Source organism: Panthera uncia (assembly GCF_023721935.1).
Source record: "Panthera uncia isolate 11264 chromosome C1 unlocalized genomic scaffold, Puncia_PCG_1.0 HiC_scaffold_3, whole genome shotgun sequence".
NCBI lineage: Eukaryota > Metazoa > Chordata > Mammalia > Carnivora > Felidae > Panthera > Panthera uncia.
Window position 1 is genome coordinate 37,913,950 of NW_026057584.1, and position 13,971 is coordinate 37,927,920.

At 43.1% G+C, this 13,971-nt stretch overlaps 1 protein-coding gene across 8 annotated transcripts in view; it reads left to right on the plus strand.

Annotated features, from left to right (window-relative positions):
- ANKRD44 (ankyrin repeat domain 44) overlaps positions 1-13,971 on the plus strand; it is a 343,412-nt gene that overhangs the window by 132,085 nt on the left and 197,356 nt on the right. The window contains exon 1 of one of the 8 annotated variants that reach the window (XM_049615945.1): positions 4,374-13,731. The exons of the other annotated variants lie outside the window; for them this stretch is intronic. The gene's annotated coding sequence lies outside the window, so the exon portion shown is untranslated. Of the gene's footprint in view, positions 1-4,373; positions 13,732-13,971 lie in introns of those variants that run through there. 8 annotated transcript variants of the gene reach the window in all.

Consider the following 13,971-nt stretch of genomic DNA (forward strand, 5'->3'; position numbering starts at 1 on the left):
GTGTCTCCCTCTCTCTGTCCCTCCCCTGCCTTCTGCTCTCTGTCTCTCTCTCAAGAATAAACATTAAAAAAATTAAAAAAAAAAAGAAATATCTTCATTCCTGTGTTCATAGCATATGCATTATTAACAGTAGCCAACGTGTGGAAACAAACTAAGTATCTGTGGATGGATGAATGGATAAAGAAAACGTCTCACACACACACACACACACACACACACACACACACACTGGAGTATTGTTCAGCTAAATATTATTCAGTTAAAAAAGAGGAAAGCCCTGTTATTTGCAACAACATGGATGAGCCTGCAGGATATTATTCTAAATGAAAAAAAAATAGACAAACTCTGCATGGTATCACTTGTGTTTGGAATCTAAAAATGAATGAATGAATGAATGAATGAAGGTTAAGTATGCGAGGTGAGAGATGTGTTAAGTCCATGCGGGGAATCTTTTTATAACGTATGTATCTATCAAATCATCATGTTATACACTCTAAATATCTTAACAATTTGTCAATTATACCTCAATAAAGCTGGAGGAGAAAAGAAAATAGAATTCCTCCAGAGGTAAATCACATATTTCAATATATAGTTCCCCCATATTAGTAAAGCTTTAATGGCTTTTCCTTCAAGAAGGGAAAAACTAGGGACAAATATGTTGAGGTGCTTTATAGTAATATTTAGAATTCTTGGTTTTTGATAAGATTGTAAATGTCAGAGAAGTCTGTTTTTGCTATAATATGACAATTTGACTTCAGACATAGGTACAGAATAACTCCGGTGCCTGGGTTTTCTTTAGTACACATTTAAATATCCTTCTTCTGAGCTTCCTATTGAAAGAATACTTGTTAGAGAACAAGGTTTTATTTTAAAAGCATTTTGTAGATTTTGTAGGTATAATTGAAAAGTTAAGGAAGATTTTACCATCTTTAATTTTGAATAATGACTCAGTAGTCCTTAGGTCAATGTGAAATTGTTCTAGAAAGATCACATGATTGACCCTGTTTTGCATTTTGCTCATAAAAATCCATAGGGGCTATGAATGGATATCTTGTTTCTAGAGATGTAGTCAAACTTTAGTTAGCTATTTAGCAATTTCAAAATGGGTCTTGTTACGTATTTCCTAAATTTGGTAATTTCCTTGGGCCCTATTAAACTTGAATATTTGAAGAAAATATTTAACACACAAGTGACAGTTAAAGAACTATTTGAACGTGGTGTTTTCACTTCTATTCAATCAGCAGACATCGAGCATCACCTACCACATTCCTGGCATTGTGCCAGGGGCTGGGAATTTAAGATGAACAGGGCAGGGTTCTTGTCCTCCTGGGTTATATAATCAGGTGGTTGAGACAGATATTTAATCAAGTTGTCAAAGGAGATGGTCAGTTCCACAGTAGAAGTAGAAATGCTCTGCCCCTGCACACTCCCTCTGTGGCCAGGACTCTTAGTGCAGCAGTCTCCTCCCTCAGCAACAGTGTCAGGAAGGGCCTGGGTAGGTGTTGGGGTGGGGGTGGTGGGAGAACTTTTAAGCCCACCTACCATCTTTATTAACTTCCTTCTCCAAGTAATGATGGTGATTTATTATTTGGGTGAATGATATTCTCTCAATCTTATATAAAGTATGAATAAAAAGATGTTTAGAAATTTAATTTTTTTTCCAAAAATTTTTTAATGTTTATTTATTTTGAGAAAGAGAGAGAGAGACAGAGAGAGATAGAATGCAAGTGGGGGAGGGGCAGAGAGAGAAGGAGACTCAGAATCCAAAGCAGGGTCCAGCCTCTGAGCTGTCTGCACAGAGCCTGACGCGGGGCTCGAACCCACAACCTGTGAGATCATGACCTGAGCCAAAGTCAGACACTCAACCAATGGAGCCACCCACGCACCCCTAGAAACTTTTAATTTTATTGAATTAAAAAATAGACTTTATTTTTTAGAGCAGTTTTAGGTTCACAGCAAAATTGAGAGGAAGGAAGGTACCCTTATATCCCCTGTCGCCGCACATGCCTAGCCTCCCCCATTGTCAACATATCCCAACAGAAGGGTACATTTGTTACACTCCATAAACCTACATTTTCACATCTACACATTATTTCCACCTGAAGTCCATAGTTTACATTAGGATTTACTCTTGGTGTTGTACCCTGTATGGGTTTTGGCAAATGTACAAGGACATGTAACCACCATTATGGTATCACACAGAATAGTTTCACCACTGTGTTCTGCCTGTTCATCCCTCCCTCCCCTGTTTTACTGAATTTTACCTATAATTTAAGCAGGAAGAGTTTGCCGGAAGTACAGAAACAACTCCAGTCAGATTGCTTCTGCAAAGCCCTCCGAACACATTCTGGAATTAGCGCTGACTGTGTTAGCTCCTTTGGCCATCCAGGCCTCTACCTAACAGCTGCACAAAGGCCCAAAGTTTATGTCAGGATCTGTGGCGCTAAATCCTGCAGTTTTAAAACCAAGGAATGTGGTGGATGTGCTCATGGCTGACTTGTTGGTCACCATTCTCCCTCCGTCCTCACAGGTTGACCGCATTCATCTTTCCAGAAAGGTTGGAAGCCCCCAGATGGAGCCACCTCTGTACTACTGAGGGTTAGGGGGTTTCTGTGCTCCAGATGTTTGATTACAATACAAACAGACCTATTTGCTTTTAGAGAAGCCAATGTTTTCTGTGTTCAACTGAGCTTGTAAAATTTCATTAAGAAGCTAATCATTAGCCCTGATTAAGTAAACACTGGATGTTTGGCATGAATATTTTAACTTCCTATTTCCAAGCTGGCTCGGCCTTCTCGAGGTTACTGATTGTCAGCTGGGACCAATAATTCTTCATTCACCTGTGCAGTTTACCACCCCCCCCCCGACTCTGTCATTGGGGAATGCCCTCCCCATCCCCATTCAACTGAGGAAGAAAACCAAGGCTTTCCCAGAGCCCCAGACATGAAGTTGGTCCTCTAATGCTCTTCAGAGGACTCTTCTCTCACAGTCTAAAAAAGTGAATCTCATTACTGCCTGCTCCAATACAGAGCAAGAGCCTAAACTCTGCCTCTTTTTCTAATTCAACTTGAAATTGCCACCATTTTCCATTCTTCCACACTTGTCTTTATAGACATTTTTGGCTTTAACAAAGATTGGATTTCTTCTTATTGGCATTAAACATATGTGTATGAATATGTACTTAATATTAAGCATTTATTTTCAAACCTGAGTGAGAGCAAAAGAGATAAAGCTGCACAAAGCTGAAAACAGTTGTTGCCAATTACTCAGACATTATTAATATTGTTGTAGGCTCGGTGAATTGGAATGATGGTGGAAAGATTTGGGCAGGGGGGAAGAATACATTGGATACCATTTTCCAGAGTGTGTTTCTCAGAGTCTCAAACAAATCTGATACGTGTTTAGAAGGGGAAGAAAGAGGTTTTGTGGCTAAATAAAATTGGGAAGCACTCCTGCAAAATTCCTTGTGTTATTGATTTACAGTGCATATTGCCATATTAAAGGCTATGAGAATTTCTGCCATGAGGAAATGTGTTTAACTTTCTTGAACACAGTATTTTCCAAAGTCATTTGGCTTCAAATTCCGACTTCTTTTGTTTTTTCTCTTAATTTTAACCTATCACCTAGAACTGACCCTCAGAGCCAGTAGAACATGCTTTACTTTGTTGGAGAATGAGAGTCTCTGGAATCGTCTAGGGCAGTGGTTCTTGAACTTGAGTATGCATCAGAATCCCAGGAGGTTTGTTAAAATATAGGTTTCTGGGCCCGACCCCCAGAGTTTCTGATTTGGGAGGTCCAGGGTGGGCTGGGAATCTACATTTCTCATAAGTTCCCAGGTGATGCTGATTGCTGGTTGGGACCATACTTTGAGAACCACTAGTCTGTGGTCAAACTGGAAGGAAAACAAAAGTTCCAGGGGGTAGTGGTGGTACCACAGGTGTGCCTCTCTACAGTGTGCAAGTTAATGTACTCACTTCGAGTATACAGATTGAGCCTGCTGTATTCCAGGCACTGTGCTGGGCGCTGGGGTTGCATACGTGCGTGGTGAAAGCAGGCCTGGTCTTTGCCTTCAGGAGCTTACAGTGTCATGGAAAGGCAGGCAGTAAACAGGCACAAGAAATGAGTCAATTGGTCCATACAAATTGGGAAGGCCCCGGTGAAGGAAGCCCACAGTGTGCTATGATCCTGAACAAAAGGTGGTCTGGAAAGATCTCTGGGAGGTGGCAGTGACATTCAAGCTGAGATAGGCCATGAAAAACTGGAGGCCCTGAGAATATGAGGTTAATGTTTTTTTTTTTTTAAAGTTTATTTATTTATTTTGAGAGAAAGAGAGAGAGCATGCACACATGCCAGTGGGGCAGGGGCGGGGGGGGGGGGGAGAGGGAGAGAGAGAGAGAGAGAGAGAGAGAGAGAGAGAGAGAATCCCAAGCAGACTCTGCACTGTCGTCGTAGAGCCTGATGTGGGGCTCCAACTGCGACATCATGACCTGAGCCCAAGTCGGACACTTGACCAACTGAGCCACTCAGGTGCCCCAAGCTTAATGTTTTAGTTGGGATAAAGATATGTGTGAAGGCCCTGATGGGGTGAGGGAGAGTGGCAAATTCTGGGAACAGAAAGAAGGCCAGTGTGGCTGGAAGCCAGTCAGCAAGAGAGAAAATGGAAGAAAAGGAGGTTGGAGAGGAGCCAAGGAAGGGCCGGGTCATCAGAGCTCAGTGAAGGAGTGTGGGTTTCATTCCAAGTGCAAAAGGCTCTCGTGGTGGTTTAAAGTTGTGTTGTGTGAAGGAAGGAGTGTGAGGAGAAGAGCAGACACTGTGAGAGAACAGCAGGAAGACCGGGAGGCTAGAGTCAGGGTAGAAAGGATAAACCTGCTGTGGGGCTGCAGCTCTGGTCAGGGTTGCTGTGTACCCATGAGCTCTAGGGGGCGCCACTCACATGGATTGTTTGTATCTACTGGAGGTGGAGAGACCTGGATTGCTTCCAGGCATATTATGGAAGTGGATCATAACAGGATTTGACGATGGATTAAATGTGGGGCTCAAAAAAAGAGAGAGGTGCCAAGAACGACTCCTGGGGTCCTGGCTTGAGCAACAGGGGAGAGAAGAAAAGAGGAAGAGCTGGAGGAGAAGGAGGGGGTGCTAGTTCGTTTCTGAGAGAGGGGACAGAACAAAGAGTTACTTTTCAGGGGACAGTGAAGTGACCATAGCCACAGTTATTCTGCAAATGTAGTAATTGGCTCTATGCTGGTACACAAAAGAAATGATGTTGGGGTTTAATAAACATTCTTATTAGAGAGTTGCCCTATATATCACAAATCAATGGCTGCCCGGTTGCCCTGAATTAGAAAACAAATAAGGCCATTTAACACTGAACATAATGTTGTCTTTCTGTAATAATTCAGAGAGCACTTCAGAATCTCACAGAGACCTTTACTGTTGCTGTGTAACAAACCACATCACGATTTAGTGGCGAAAACAGCCATTTTATTGTGCTCATGGATTTTGTGGGTTAGGAACTAAGAGAGGGCATAACAGGATAGCTCTTCTGTGTTCCATGATGTCTGGGCTCAGCTGGAGAGACTTGTCAGCTGGGGGACTTGACAGATGGGGGCTGGAGTCATCTGGAGATGTCTTCACTTACATGCCTGGCAGGTGATGCTGGCTGTCAGCCTGAACACCTACACATGGCCTCTCTGCGGGGCCCAGGCTTCCTCACAGCAGGGTGCCTACAGGGCACTTGAACTTCTGACATGGCAGCTCTGGGCTCCAAGGGCGGGTCATCACTGCAAAGATCTTGAATCTCTAAATTCTACAGGACAGGTAGCTGAATTCATGTTCTGCCCAATAGAATGCTAGATAAGAAAGGGATTGCAACATGCTCAGTGTGCTGTCTTGGGGATAACCTGACTCGGGGAAGAAGAGTCTGGTAAAAGGGAGGAACTGGATGTTTTGCATTAAACCAGATGACAAGGATATTCTTACGTTGGCTGTGAGCCAGTCATGTGGTAAACAAGTATTTTTCCATTCTCTTCCACTTGCCTAACCCTGAGAGGTGAAGCAACCAAGGCTATTTTACCGGATAATAAAAGGATGTTTATAAACTAGGACATCTAAGAACAGGTTGGAATTATTTAAACATTACAGAGACTCAGATTTGCCAAGACCTCTATGATCCATTCTGGTGGGTTTCACCTCAGGTAGCAATGCACAATGCTTCAAGTTTAGAAATTATTCTTAATTTGGGTTTTGAGTAGCCTTCAAGGATTTTTAACACTAGTCTAAGTTTGATGCTCTAGCTATAAGATCCTTGATCTAAGGCATCAGATTCCAAAAAGGGAAGTATAAATATGCCAAGAAGCATGCAAGATGATTCACTGCGGGCAGTGGAGTACCTACTTCTATTCCTTGGAAATTATTTTAATATATATTTTTGTGTGCATCTTAGAATATTAAATATGATAATATAGTAATGAGTTTATGAAATTTATAAATGACTAGTTAAGTAAATAACTAACTTTGTTTCTGCTTAAAAAGTTGCTTTTTTCATTGATGGAGCATTTACACCTTATAGCTAATGGTTTTGAAATTTTATGCATACAAATCACCTGGCTAAGCTTGATTTTTCTTAGCTCAGTGCAAGAGTGATTAGAATTTGATGAATTGATTCACACTATCTAAGCTACAAGAGACTGACTTATAAACCAAAATGCCAAATTTATCATTTTCTGATAGCTTGAAAACTAGGCTTATCATTTATACGTGTTATACTATTTTTCTTTGACAGAGTAATTTCTCTCAGAATACGAAATATCAGGGCCTCCTGGGTGGCTCGGTCTGTTGAGCATCCAACTCTTGATTTTGGCTCAGGTCATGATCTCACAGTTTCATGAGTTCAAGCCCCACATCGGGCTCTGCACGGACAGCACACAGCCTGCTGGAGGTCTCCCCCTTTCTGCCCTTCCCCCGCTCATGCTCTCTCTGTCTCTCTCAAAATAATAATTAAAAAACTCCAAAATATCAGACAAGAGGCTTGATGAACCTTAAACTAGAGAGAAACTTTGGATTCCTAAAGGATATTTGCAAGAAACCGATGCAGCATAACGGTGGGTTATTCTTGGGATGCAGCATAGAATGGTGGCAAAGAGTGAGCGCTCTAGTGGCCAGACTGCCTGTGTTCCAACTGTGAATCTGCTGCCTACCAGCTGCAATGTGACCTTGGCTAAGTAATTAACCTCTCTGTGCCTGTTTCTCCATCTGTAAAATGGGGATACCCGTAGTTCCTACTCACTCTGAGCTACATCCATGGAAAGTACTTAGATCAGGGCCTGACATATGTTAAGAACCCAATCAACGTTAGTGCTTCTTCTCTATTCTAAGCATGTTTCTTTCTAAAGAATTTAATTTTTGTCTGGAATCAGCAACTCCCACCTCTCTAGGCATGTTCTTATCACATAACATCCTCTTTTCAGTATTCTTCAATTTCATTTGGTGCCTTGGTTATTTCAGTATCTTAATCCCTTATGGTACAGGGAATCTTTGGGTATCCCCAGAACCTATCCCAGTGCCTAGCTCTGAAAAACTGCCCTTAACAGTTTATGGCATTACATGTGCCTCAGAGCGTGTCTTGGATTGCAGTTCATTGGGTCCAAATTGTATTGCTTTAAGCCAAAGGCATGGGCATACTTAGAAAGAAAGGTATAGAACCCGGTTGCCACCTTAAAAGCTTTCAGAGTCTAGTTGCAGGTCCAGTGTGTGAGGAAGGCAGTGGTGGTTGGGGGAGAACTGTGCTGAACTAGAAACATTTGTACCCCAATAAAGACATTCAAATTTAGATTTTAAAAACCTCTGTGCTGGCCAGACAAGATATGCAGGTAGATTTAGGGTCTGGGTTTTGAGCTCTGGTATAGATTTAAATAGGTATAGATAAAACCTTACAAATATATGTTTTGTTGCCTCTACTAAAGTATGAATTTAAGGGCTAGCACAGTGCCATTTCTCTTTGTTTGAAACCCCTCTCTCCTGGCCCAGTGTAAAAATTATTAGAAAATCCTTCTCATTTCCTAAAATGAGTCAGATCATTTTTATAGTCAATATGTCATATCAAGTGCATTATCTAAAATAAGTCCAAGTTTAAATGCCATTACATATAAATAAATGCTCATAGTTACTACTAAGCATTTCCTTCATTGGGTAAGTTTTAGGGTGGATGTTTCCTGATGCCAGCACCTTTTCTCATCAGTAATGCTTCCACAAATTGTATTTAATGGTGGCTTACTCCTGGGAAAACGCAAGCATTTGGCTAATTTGTCCATTGTCTTTTAGACACAGAACTGCATTTTCTGAGCTTCTCTGGTGTTCAGAGACTCTTCGTACAATCTCTAGTCCTGGCTGCTCACAGGGGCTTGCCCACAGGAAATGAGACATATCGCGTGAACCACTCACTATGGTTGGTGCTCACTCCACCTTTCTGTCACCACAATAATTATAAATGACTGTGACAGCAATTAGAATTTGTTCACCAAAGATGAAGATGAAAGGCTTGTCTGGTCAGCTCTTCTGTCAGGTGTTCCCTCCCACGATACTGAGCATGTTTTGATTTTGTTCATCTAATCTTATGCATCTCTAGCCACGAGACCTGCTAGAGAGGATGTTTATCTGGCCCTTGGACATATTTTCCCTCCTCCTTTGGGATAATGCCATCTTGATTACTCTGGAATTCAGTTGAGAATGGGTTGGACACCTTAACCTCCCCACCTCCGTCCCTACCCTGCCTTCTCTCCCTCCTTCCATCAGCCATCCAGAAAGCATGCTGGGGAAAGAGTGAACACACGGATTAAATAACACTGGGCAACATTTGTGCATTGCTAACTATATACTAGGAACTGTGGCAAGGGCTTCATTAGCATCATTTTGTTCCATCTCACAAATCCCCAGGACGCAGGTCTAATCTTATTCCCACTTTACAGACAAAGAAGTGGAGGCTCAGAGGAGGGTCCAGTAAGTTACCTGAGGTCATATAGGTCTACAAAGCAGGTTCAGTCCTTGAACATGGTCATTCTGCCTCCAGAACCCACTAGGTTGTACTGCCATCCTCAGAGGTTGCTAAAATCCAAGGCAGAATCAACTAAGTGTAAACAAAGCCTGGGGACCACAGAGGGAGGGACTACTACTTCTGAGAGATACTGCTTGGAAAGCATTGCTAGGAGGCCCTGGGGGAGGTTGAGGGCTGGGCCACCTGAAAAAGTAAGAAATCTTAGGGGTGGAGAAAATGAGGAAGAGGCAGGTCTATTGAGCAGAGGTCTGGGGCCAGGAAAGCCAGTGCTCTGTGGCTCCAAGGGGGCCTTTGGCAGTGGTGGGGATGAGAGACAATGGGGTGGGGGCAGCTGCAGGGAGGGGAGCCATGGGAGGTGTGAGAATCCCGTTGCAGGATAACCCTCTCCTCCCATAGAAAATAGACTGTGTCTGTGTGCGTGCGTGCGTGTGTGTGTGTGTGTGTGTGTGTGTGTGTAGGAGGATGGGCTCAACATTGCACATGCTCAGTGTGGAGGCAAAGCCCGCCCTTCTTCCACAGACAGTGCTGTGGGAAAGGGCTCTCCTGAGAGCTGCTCTTCAGCTGGGGGCAGTGCATGACCTGCCTGACCCCACAGTGTGGCCCTGGAGAACAGAGGAAAAAGGCTTCCTGTGTCAGCCCCTTCTGGGAACTCCAGGAACACGCAGCTGCACTTCCCTCCCTCCTACTTCAGCCCCGTCTTCCCCACACTCTTGACCTTGTGCTGCAAGAGAGGGTCCTGCTACCCAGGCACAGCTGGTAGTGTCTGAGGCCAGACCTCCGGGGACCTGAGGAATGTACAAAGCCCTCACTCAAGCAGGTTGGAAATAAAGTTCTTTCTCACCCTCTGAATAAAATTTCTCCAGTAACTCTGGTCCTAGCCAAATGACATGGCTGGTCTGGCTTGTGGGTCTCCCAGCGCACCTCAGCCTCTGGGAAATTCATCCTTCTGGGAAATTCTTAAAAATTTAAAAGAGTTAGGTGGGGCACCTAGGTGGCTCAGTTGGTTAAGCATTGGACTTTGGCTCAGGTCATGATCTCATAGTTTGTGAGTTCAAGCCCCACATCAGGCTCTGTGCTGACAGCTCAGAGCCTGGAGCCTGCTTCAGATTTCTCTCTCTCTCTCTCTCTCTCTCTCTCTCTCTCTCTCTCTCTCTCTCTTTCTCTCTCTGCCCCTCCCCAACTCAGGCTCTGTCTCTCTCAAAAACAAACATTAAAAAAAAATTTTTTTAAATAAAAAAGTTAGACACCACCTGTGACCCTGCTTCTATTTCTTGTCCTTTATATGTTTTTTAATTTATTTTTGAGAGAGACAGAGACAGAGTATGAGTGGGGGAGGGGCAGAGAGGGAGACACAGAATCTGAAATAGGCTCCAGGCTCTGAGCTGTCAGCACAGAGCCCGATGCGGGCCCGAACTCACAGACTGTGAGATCATGACCTGAGCTGAAGTTGGACGCTTGCTTAACCGACTGAGCCACCCAGGTGCCCCTATTTCTTGTCCTTTATAAAGCACATTGGTGGAACCACTCCCCTGTAATCTCATCAACCCTCTCCTTTTATCCCCAGCACCCTTCCTCAGCACTGGGCCTGCACCAGCCTGTTAATAAAGTTACAAACCCACGCCTTCTACTTTCCATGACTCTGTTCCAACATCCAGATTTCCTCTGCCTGGAACTATTCCATACCAGCAGTTTGATTTTAATAGGAGCCTCTGATCATTTCATACACAGGTTTGGGCTAGCAGAGACAAGGAAATAAATGTGCCACAATTAAAAAAAAAATTTCAGTGTTTTTTCCCTAGTTCCACAAGTCACTAGGTTTCTGAGAACTGGTATTTGTGGCCTGGCCACGGACATTAATATCTTCTTGTAGGCGAGGTCTCACAAACCATATCCCTGCAGCAGGCAGCCCTCGTTAAGAGAGAGCACAGGTGAGTGAGCTCAACTGAGAAGGGATGTTAGCTGAGCCTCATAGTTGCTTGTTAACAAGCTTCTTAGCAAGCCTTCCTACATACTGGGTAAGTAAGGTGCAAGACCAAGGCCCCAGTTGAGAGCAATAGAATCGATAGGAAGTCTGAAGGGCTGAAGGTTCTAGGATGGTCAAACAGCTTAAAAATTTTGTTTTTATTATTGAAGTAAGATTGACATACATGTTATATTAGCTTCAGGTGCACAACATAGTGGTTCAACAATTCTGTACATTACACAGTGCTCACCACGGTAAGTGTAGTTGTCATCTGTCACCATACAACATTATTAAAATATCATTGACTACTTGGGGGCTGTACTTTTCATCACAAACAGCTTTGAAACAAGGCCAAGCCTACCTGTAATGGACTGAGGGGGTTGCTATCTTCAGTCAAGGTTAGAGGTGGATGAGAACCACACACAACCATGACACCCACCCACCCAGACTCTATGGCATCCCTAACCCCTTGTAGACAACCACTTCTCTGTCTCACCACAGAAACCTTCAGGCCATCTTTATATAGACCCTGTTCTTATTGGGGGGTGTATGTTTTGATAAAGAATCTAAGATAAATCAAGACATTACTCCTTTTTATTCCTTCAAGACACTTATGTTGGGCACCTACTGTATGCCAGATGTAGTGCTGGGTTGATACAGAGATGAATAAGACTATTTCTGCCCTCTGAGCCCTCAACCTGGTTAGTGGGAGGCGTGGAGAAAAGAAGAGTAGACAATTGGATGTGATGGTGCTATAATAGAGACTGTAGAGTAGAGGAAGGGGAATGGGATAGAGGATCAGACAAGGTTTCAGAGGAATGGACATTTGGGCTGACACTTGAGTGAGGTGACACTCTTCCAGGTAACTCCAAAACCCTAAATCAGTGGCTCCCTGTTTTATGACTTTATTTATTTATTTACATTTTTTTGAGAGAGAGCACCAGTGCACAAGCAGGGGAGGGGCAGAGGGAGAGAGAGACAGAATCATAAACAGGCCCCATGCCCAGTGTGGAGCCTGACACAGGTCCCAATCCCATGACCAATAGTGAGATCATGACCTGAGCTGAAATCAAGAGTTGGACACTTAACTGACTGAGCTACTCAGGTGTCCCCTGTTTTGTGACTTTAAAATAAAATGTCCTTAATTATACTTGAATTCAAAAAAATTAATTAAAAACATCCTTTTGTCAAATGTTCCTGCTTCTTTTCAAGAGGGAACTGTTTTCTGTTGAGGGTCTCAGAGCATCACACTTTGACATTTACATCTCTCTGAAACTTGGCTTTCCATCAGGTTACCCCAGTTGGTAGTCTTTGCTTTGGTGAGGAAAAGGTAGAAGAAACTCATCAGGCTCATAGAAGCAGGAAATACAGATTCTTAGACATAAAATGGTGTGTAACAAGTAGGCCAGTGGTCATAGAGCTCTGTGCTTTCTCCAGTGGTGTTCAGAGAGTGGAAACCTAAACATCTTGTCGCATTTAGGATGGGAAGAGAACATATCAGGATAGTTATACTGAAAACCCAAGCATATCTTCTTAAGGTTGAAGTTGGGGAGTGATCTAAGATTAGCATTGATCTAGAGACGATAAGGAGGAAAGTATCACATACCAGAACATACTGTGGGCTAAGCCATTTGGCCAGGTGGATCACTAATGATGATGGGGTCTTATGGGGGATTTCAAGGCTGAGCATGAAGCACATCTATGAGTATGGAACTAATAGATAGGAGGTGGGTAATGGAGGAGTAGTCCCTCCAAGTTGTAAGATCATGGCAATGTGTGAGCTGGTAAAAGTTTCCATGTCTATAGGAAATAGAAGGCTGATGTGCTAATAAGATATGTCTGGCTCTACTCCATCTTGAGGTCAAATTGCCCAGAGAGGGCACAAAGACTTCAAGTCTAGAGCAGCCAAAAGTAATACCCCAGGACACTTGTCTGATTGAACGTCATGTCTTCTTTTATATTCTAGTCATTATTTTATAATTCAGCAGGTAAACTAATCAATTCTTCACAACTTAATGTTTATACCACTTTCATAAATACATATGGTATGCAGAACAAGATACATTTAAATTGAAGATCATTCCCTCCCATGAATACATAAGTTCAATAGAGAAAGGATGATAATTACAAGCAAGCAAAGCATCCAAATATGCATTAGCATTTTATCCATCAATGAAATGCCATATCCCTGTGTCTTCTCTGGTGTTGAGTACATGGGTATTTGATGTCTTCTAAAAGAAGACCCATTCTTGTTTTCTCTATGCTGCCAGAAGCCAGATTGTTGAATGAGGATCTTAAGGGGGTCTTAACCCACATGAAAAAGTCTAGTTAGTTGGGAAATACAGTAATTTAAAGTTGATATGGAGAAAAAAATTTCCCTTACAGCCCAAGTTTATGAAGGCCAAGTGCATCTCAGTGACCATTTTCTCTGATGGTTGTTCTCAAGTGCTATAGGTTTATTAGAGGTTGCCTGGAGGTGGAGAGGTACATCTCCCATATCCCTTGTCTCCAAGAAGCATGTTATGTAACCTTCTTCAGGTTCTGGGACTGCTACTATCAGTCTGTAATTGAGGGGCTTGCTAAGCCTGCCATTTTGCAATCTACCTTCTCTAAGCTGACTCTTCTATATGGAATCTTTACAGTGTGGTTAGCTTTCTATCCGATTGTTTGAATTTGGTAAGGGCATAAATGAATATTTCCTTCCTTGTTGATTTGGAAGGTGACCCCCAGGGGCGCCTGGGTGGCGCAGTCGGTTAAGCGTCCGACTTCAGCCAGGTCACGATCTCGCGGTCTGTGAGTTCGAGCCCCGCATCAGGCTCTGGGCTGATGGCTCGGAGCCTGGAGCCTGTTTCTGATTCTGTGTCTCCCTCTCTCTCTGCCCCTCCCCTGTTCATGCTCTGTCTCTCTCTGTCCCAAAAATAAATAAAAAAAAAAAACAAAAAACAAAAACAAAACAAAT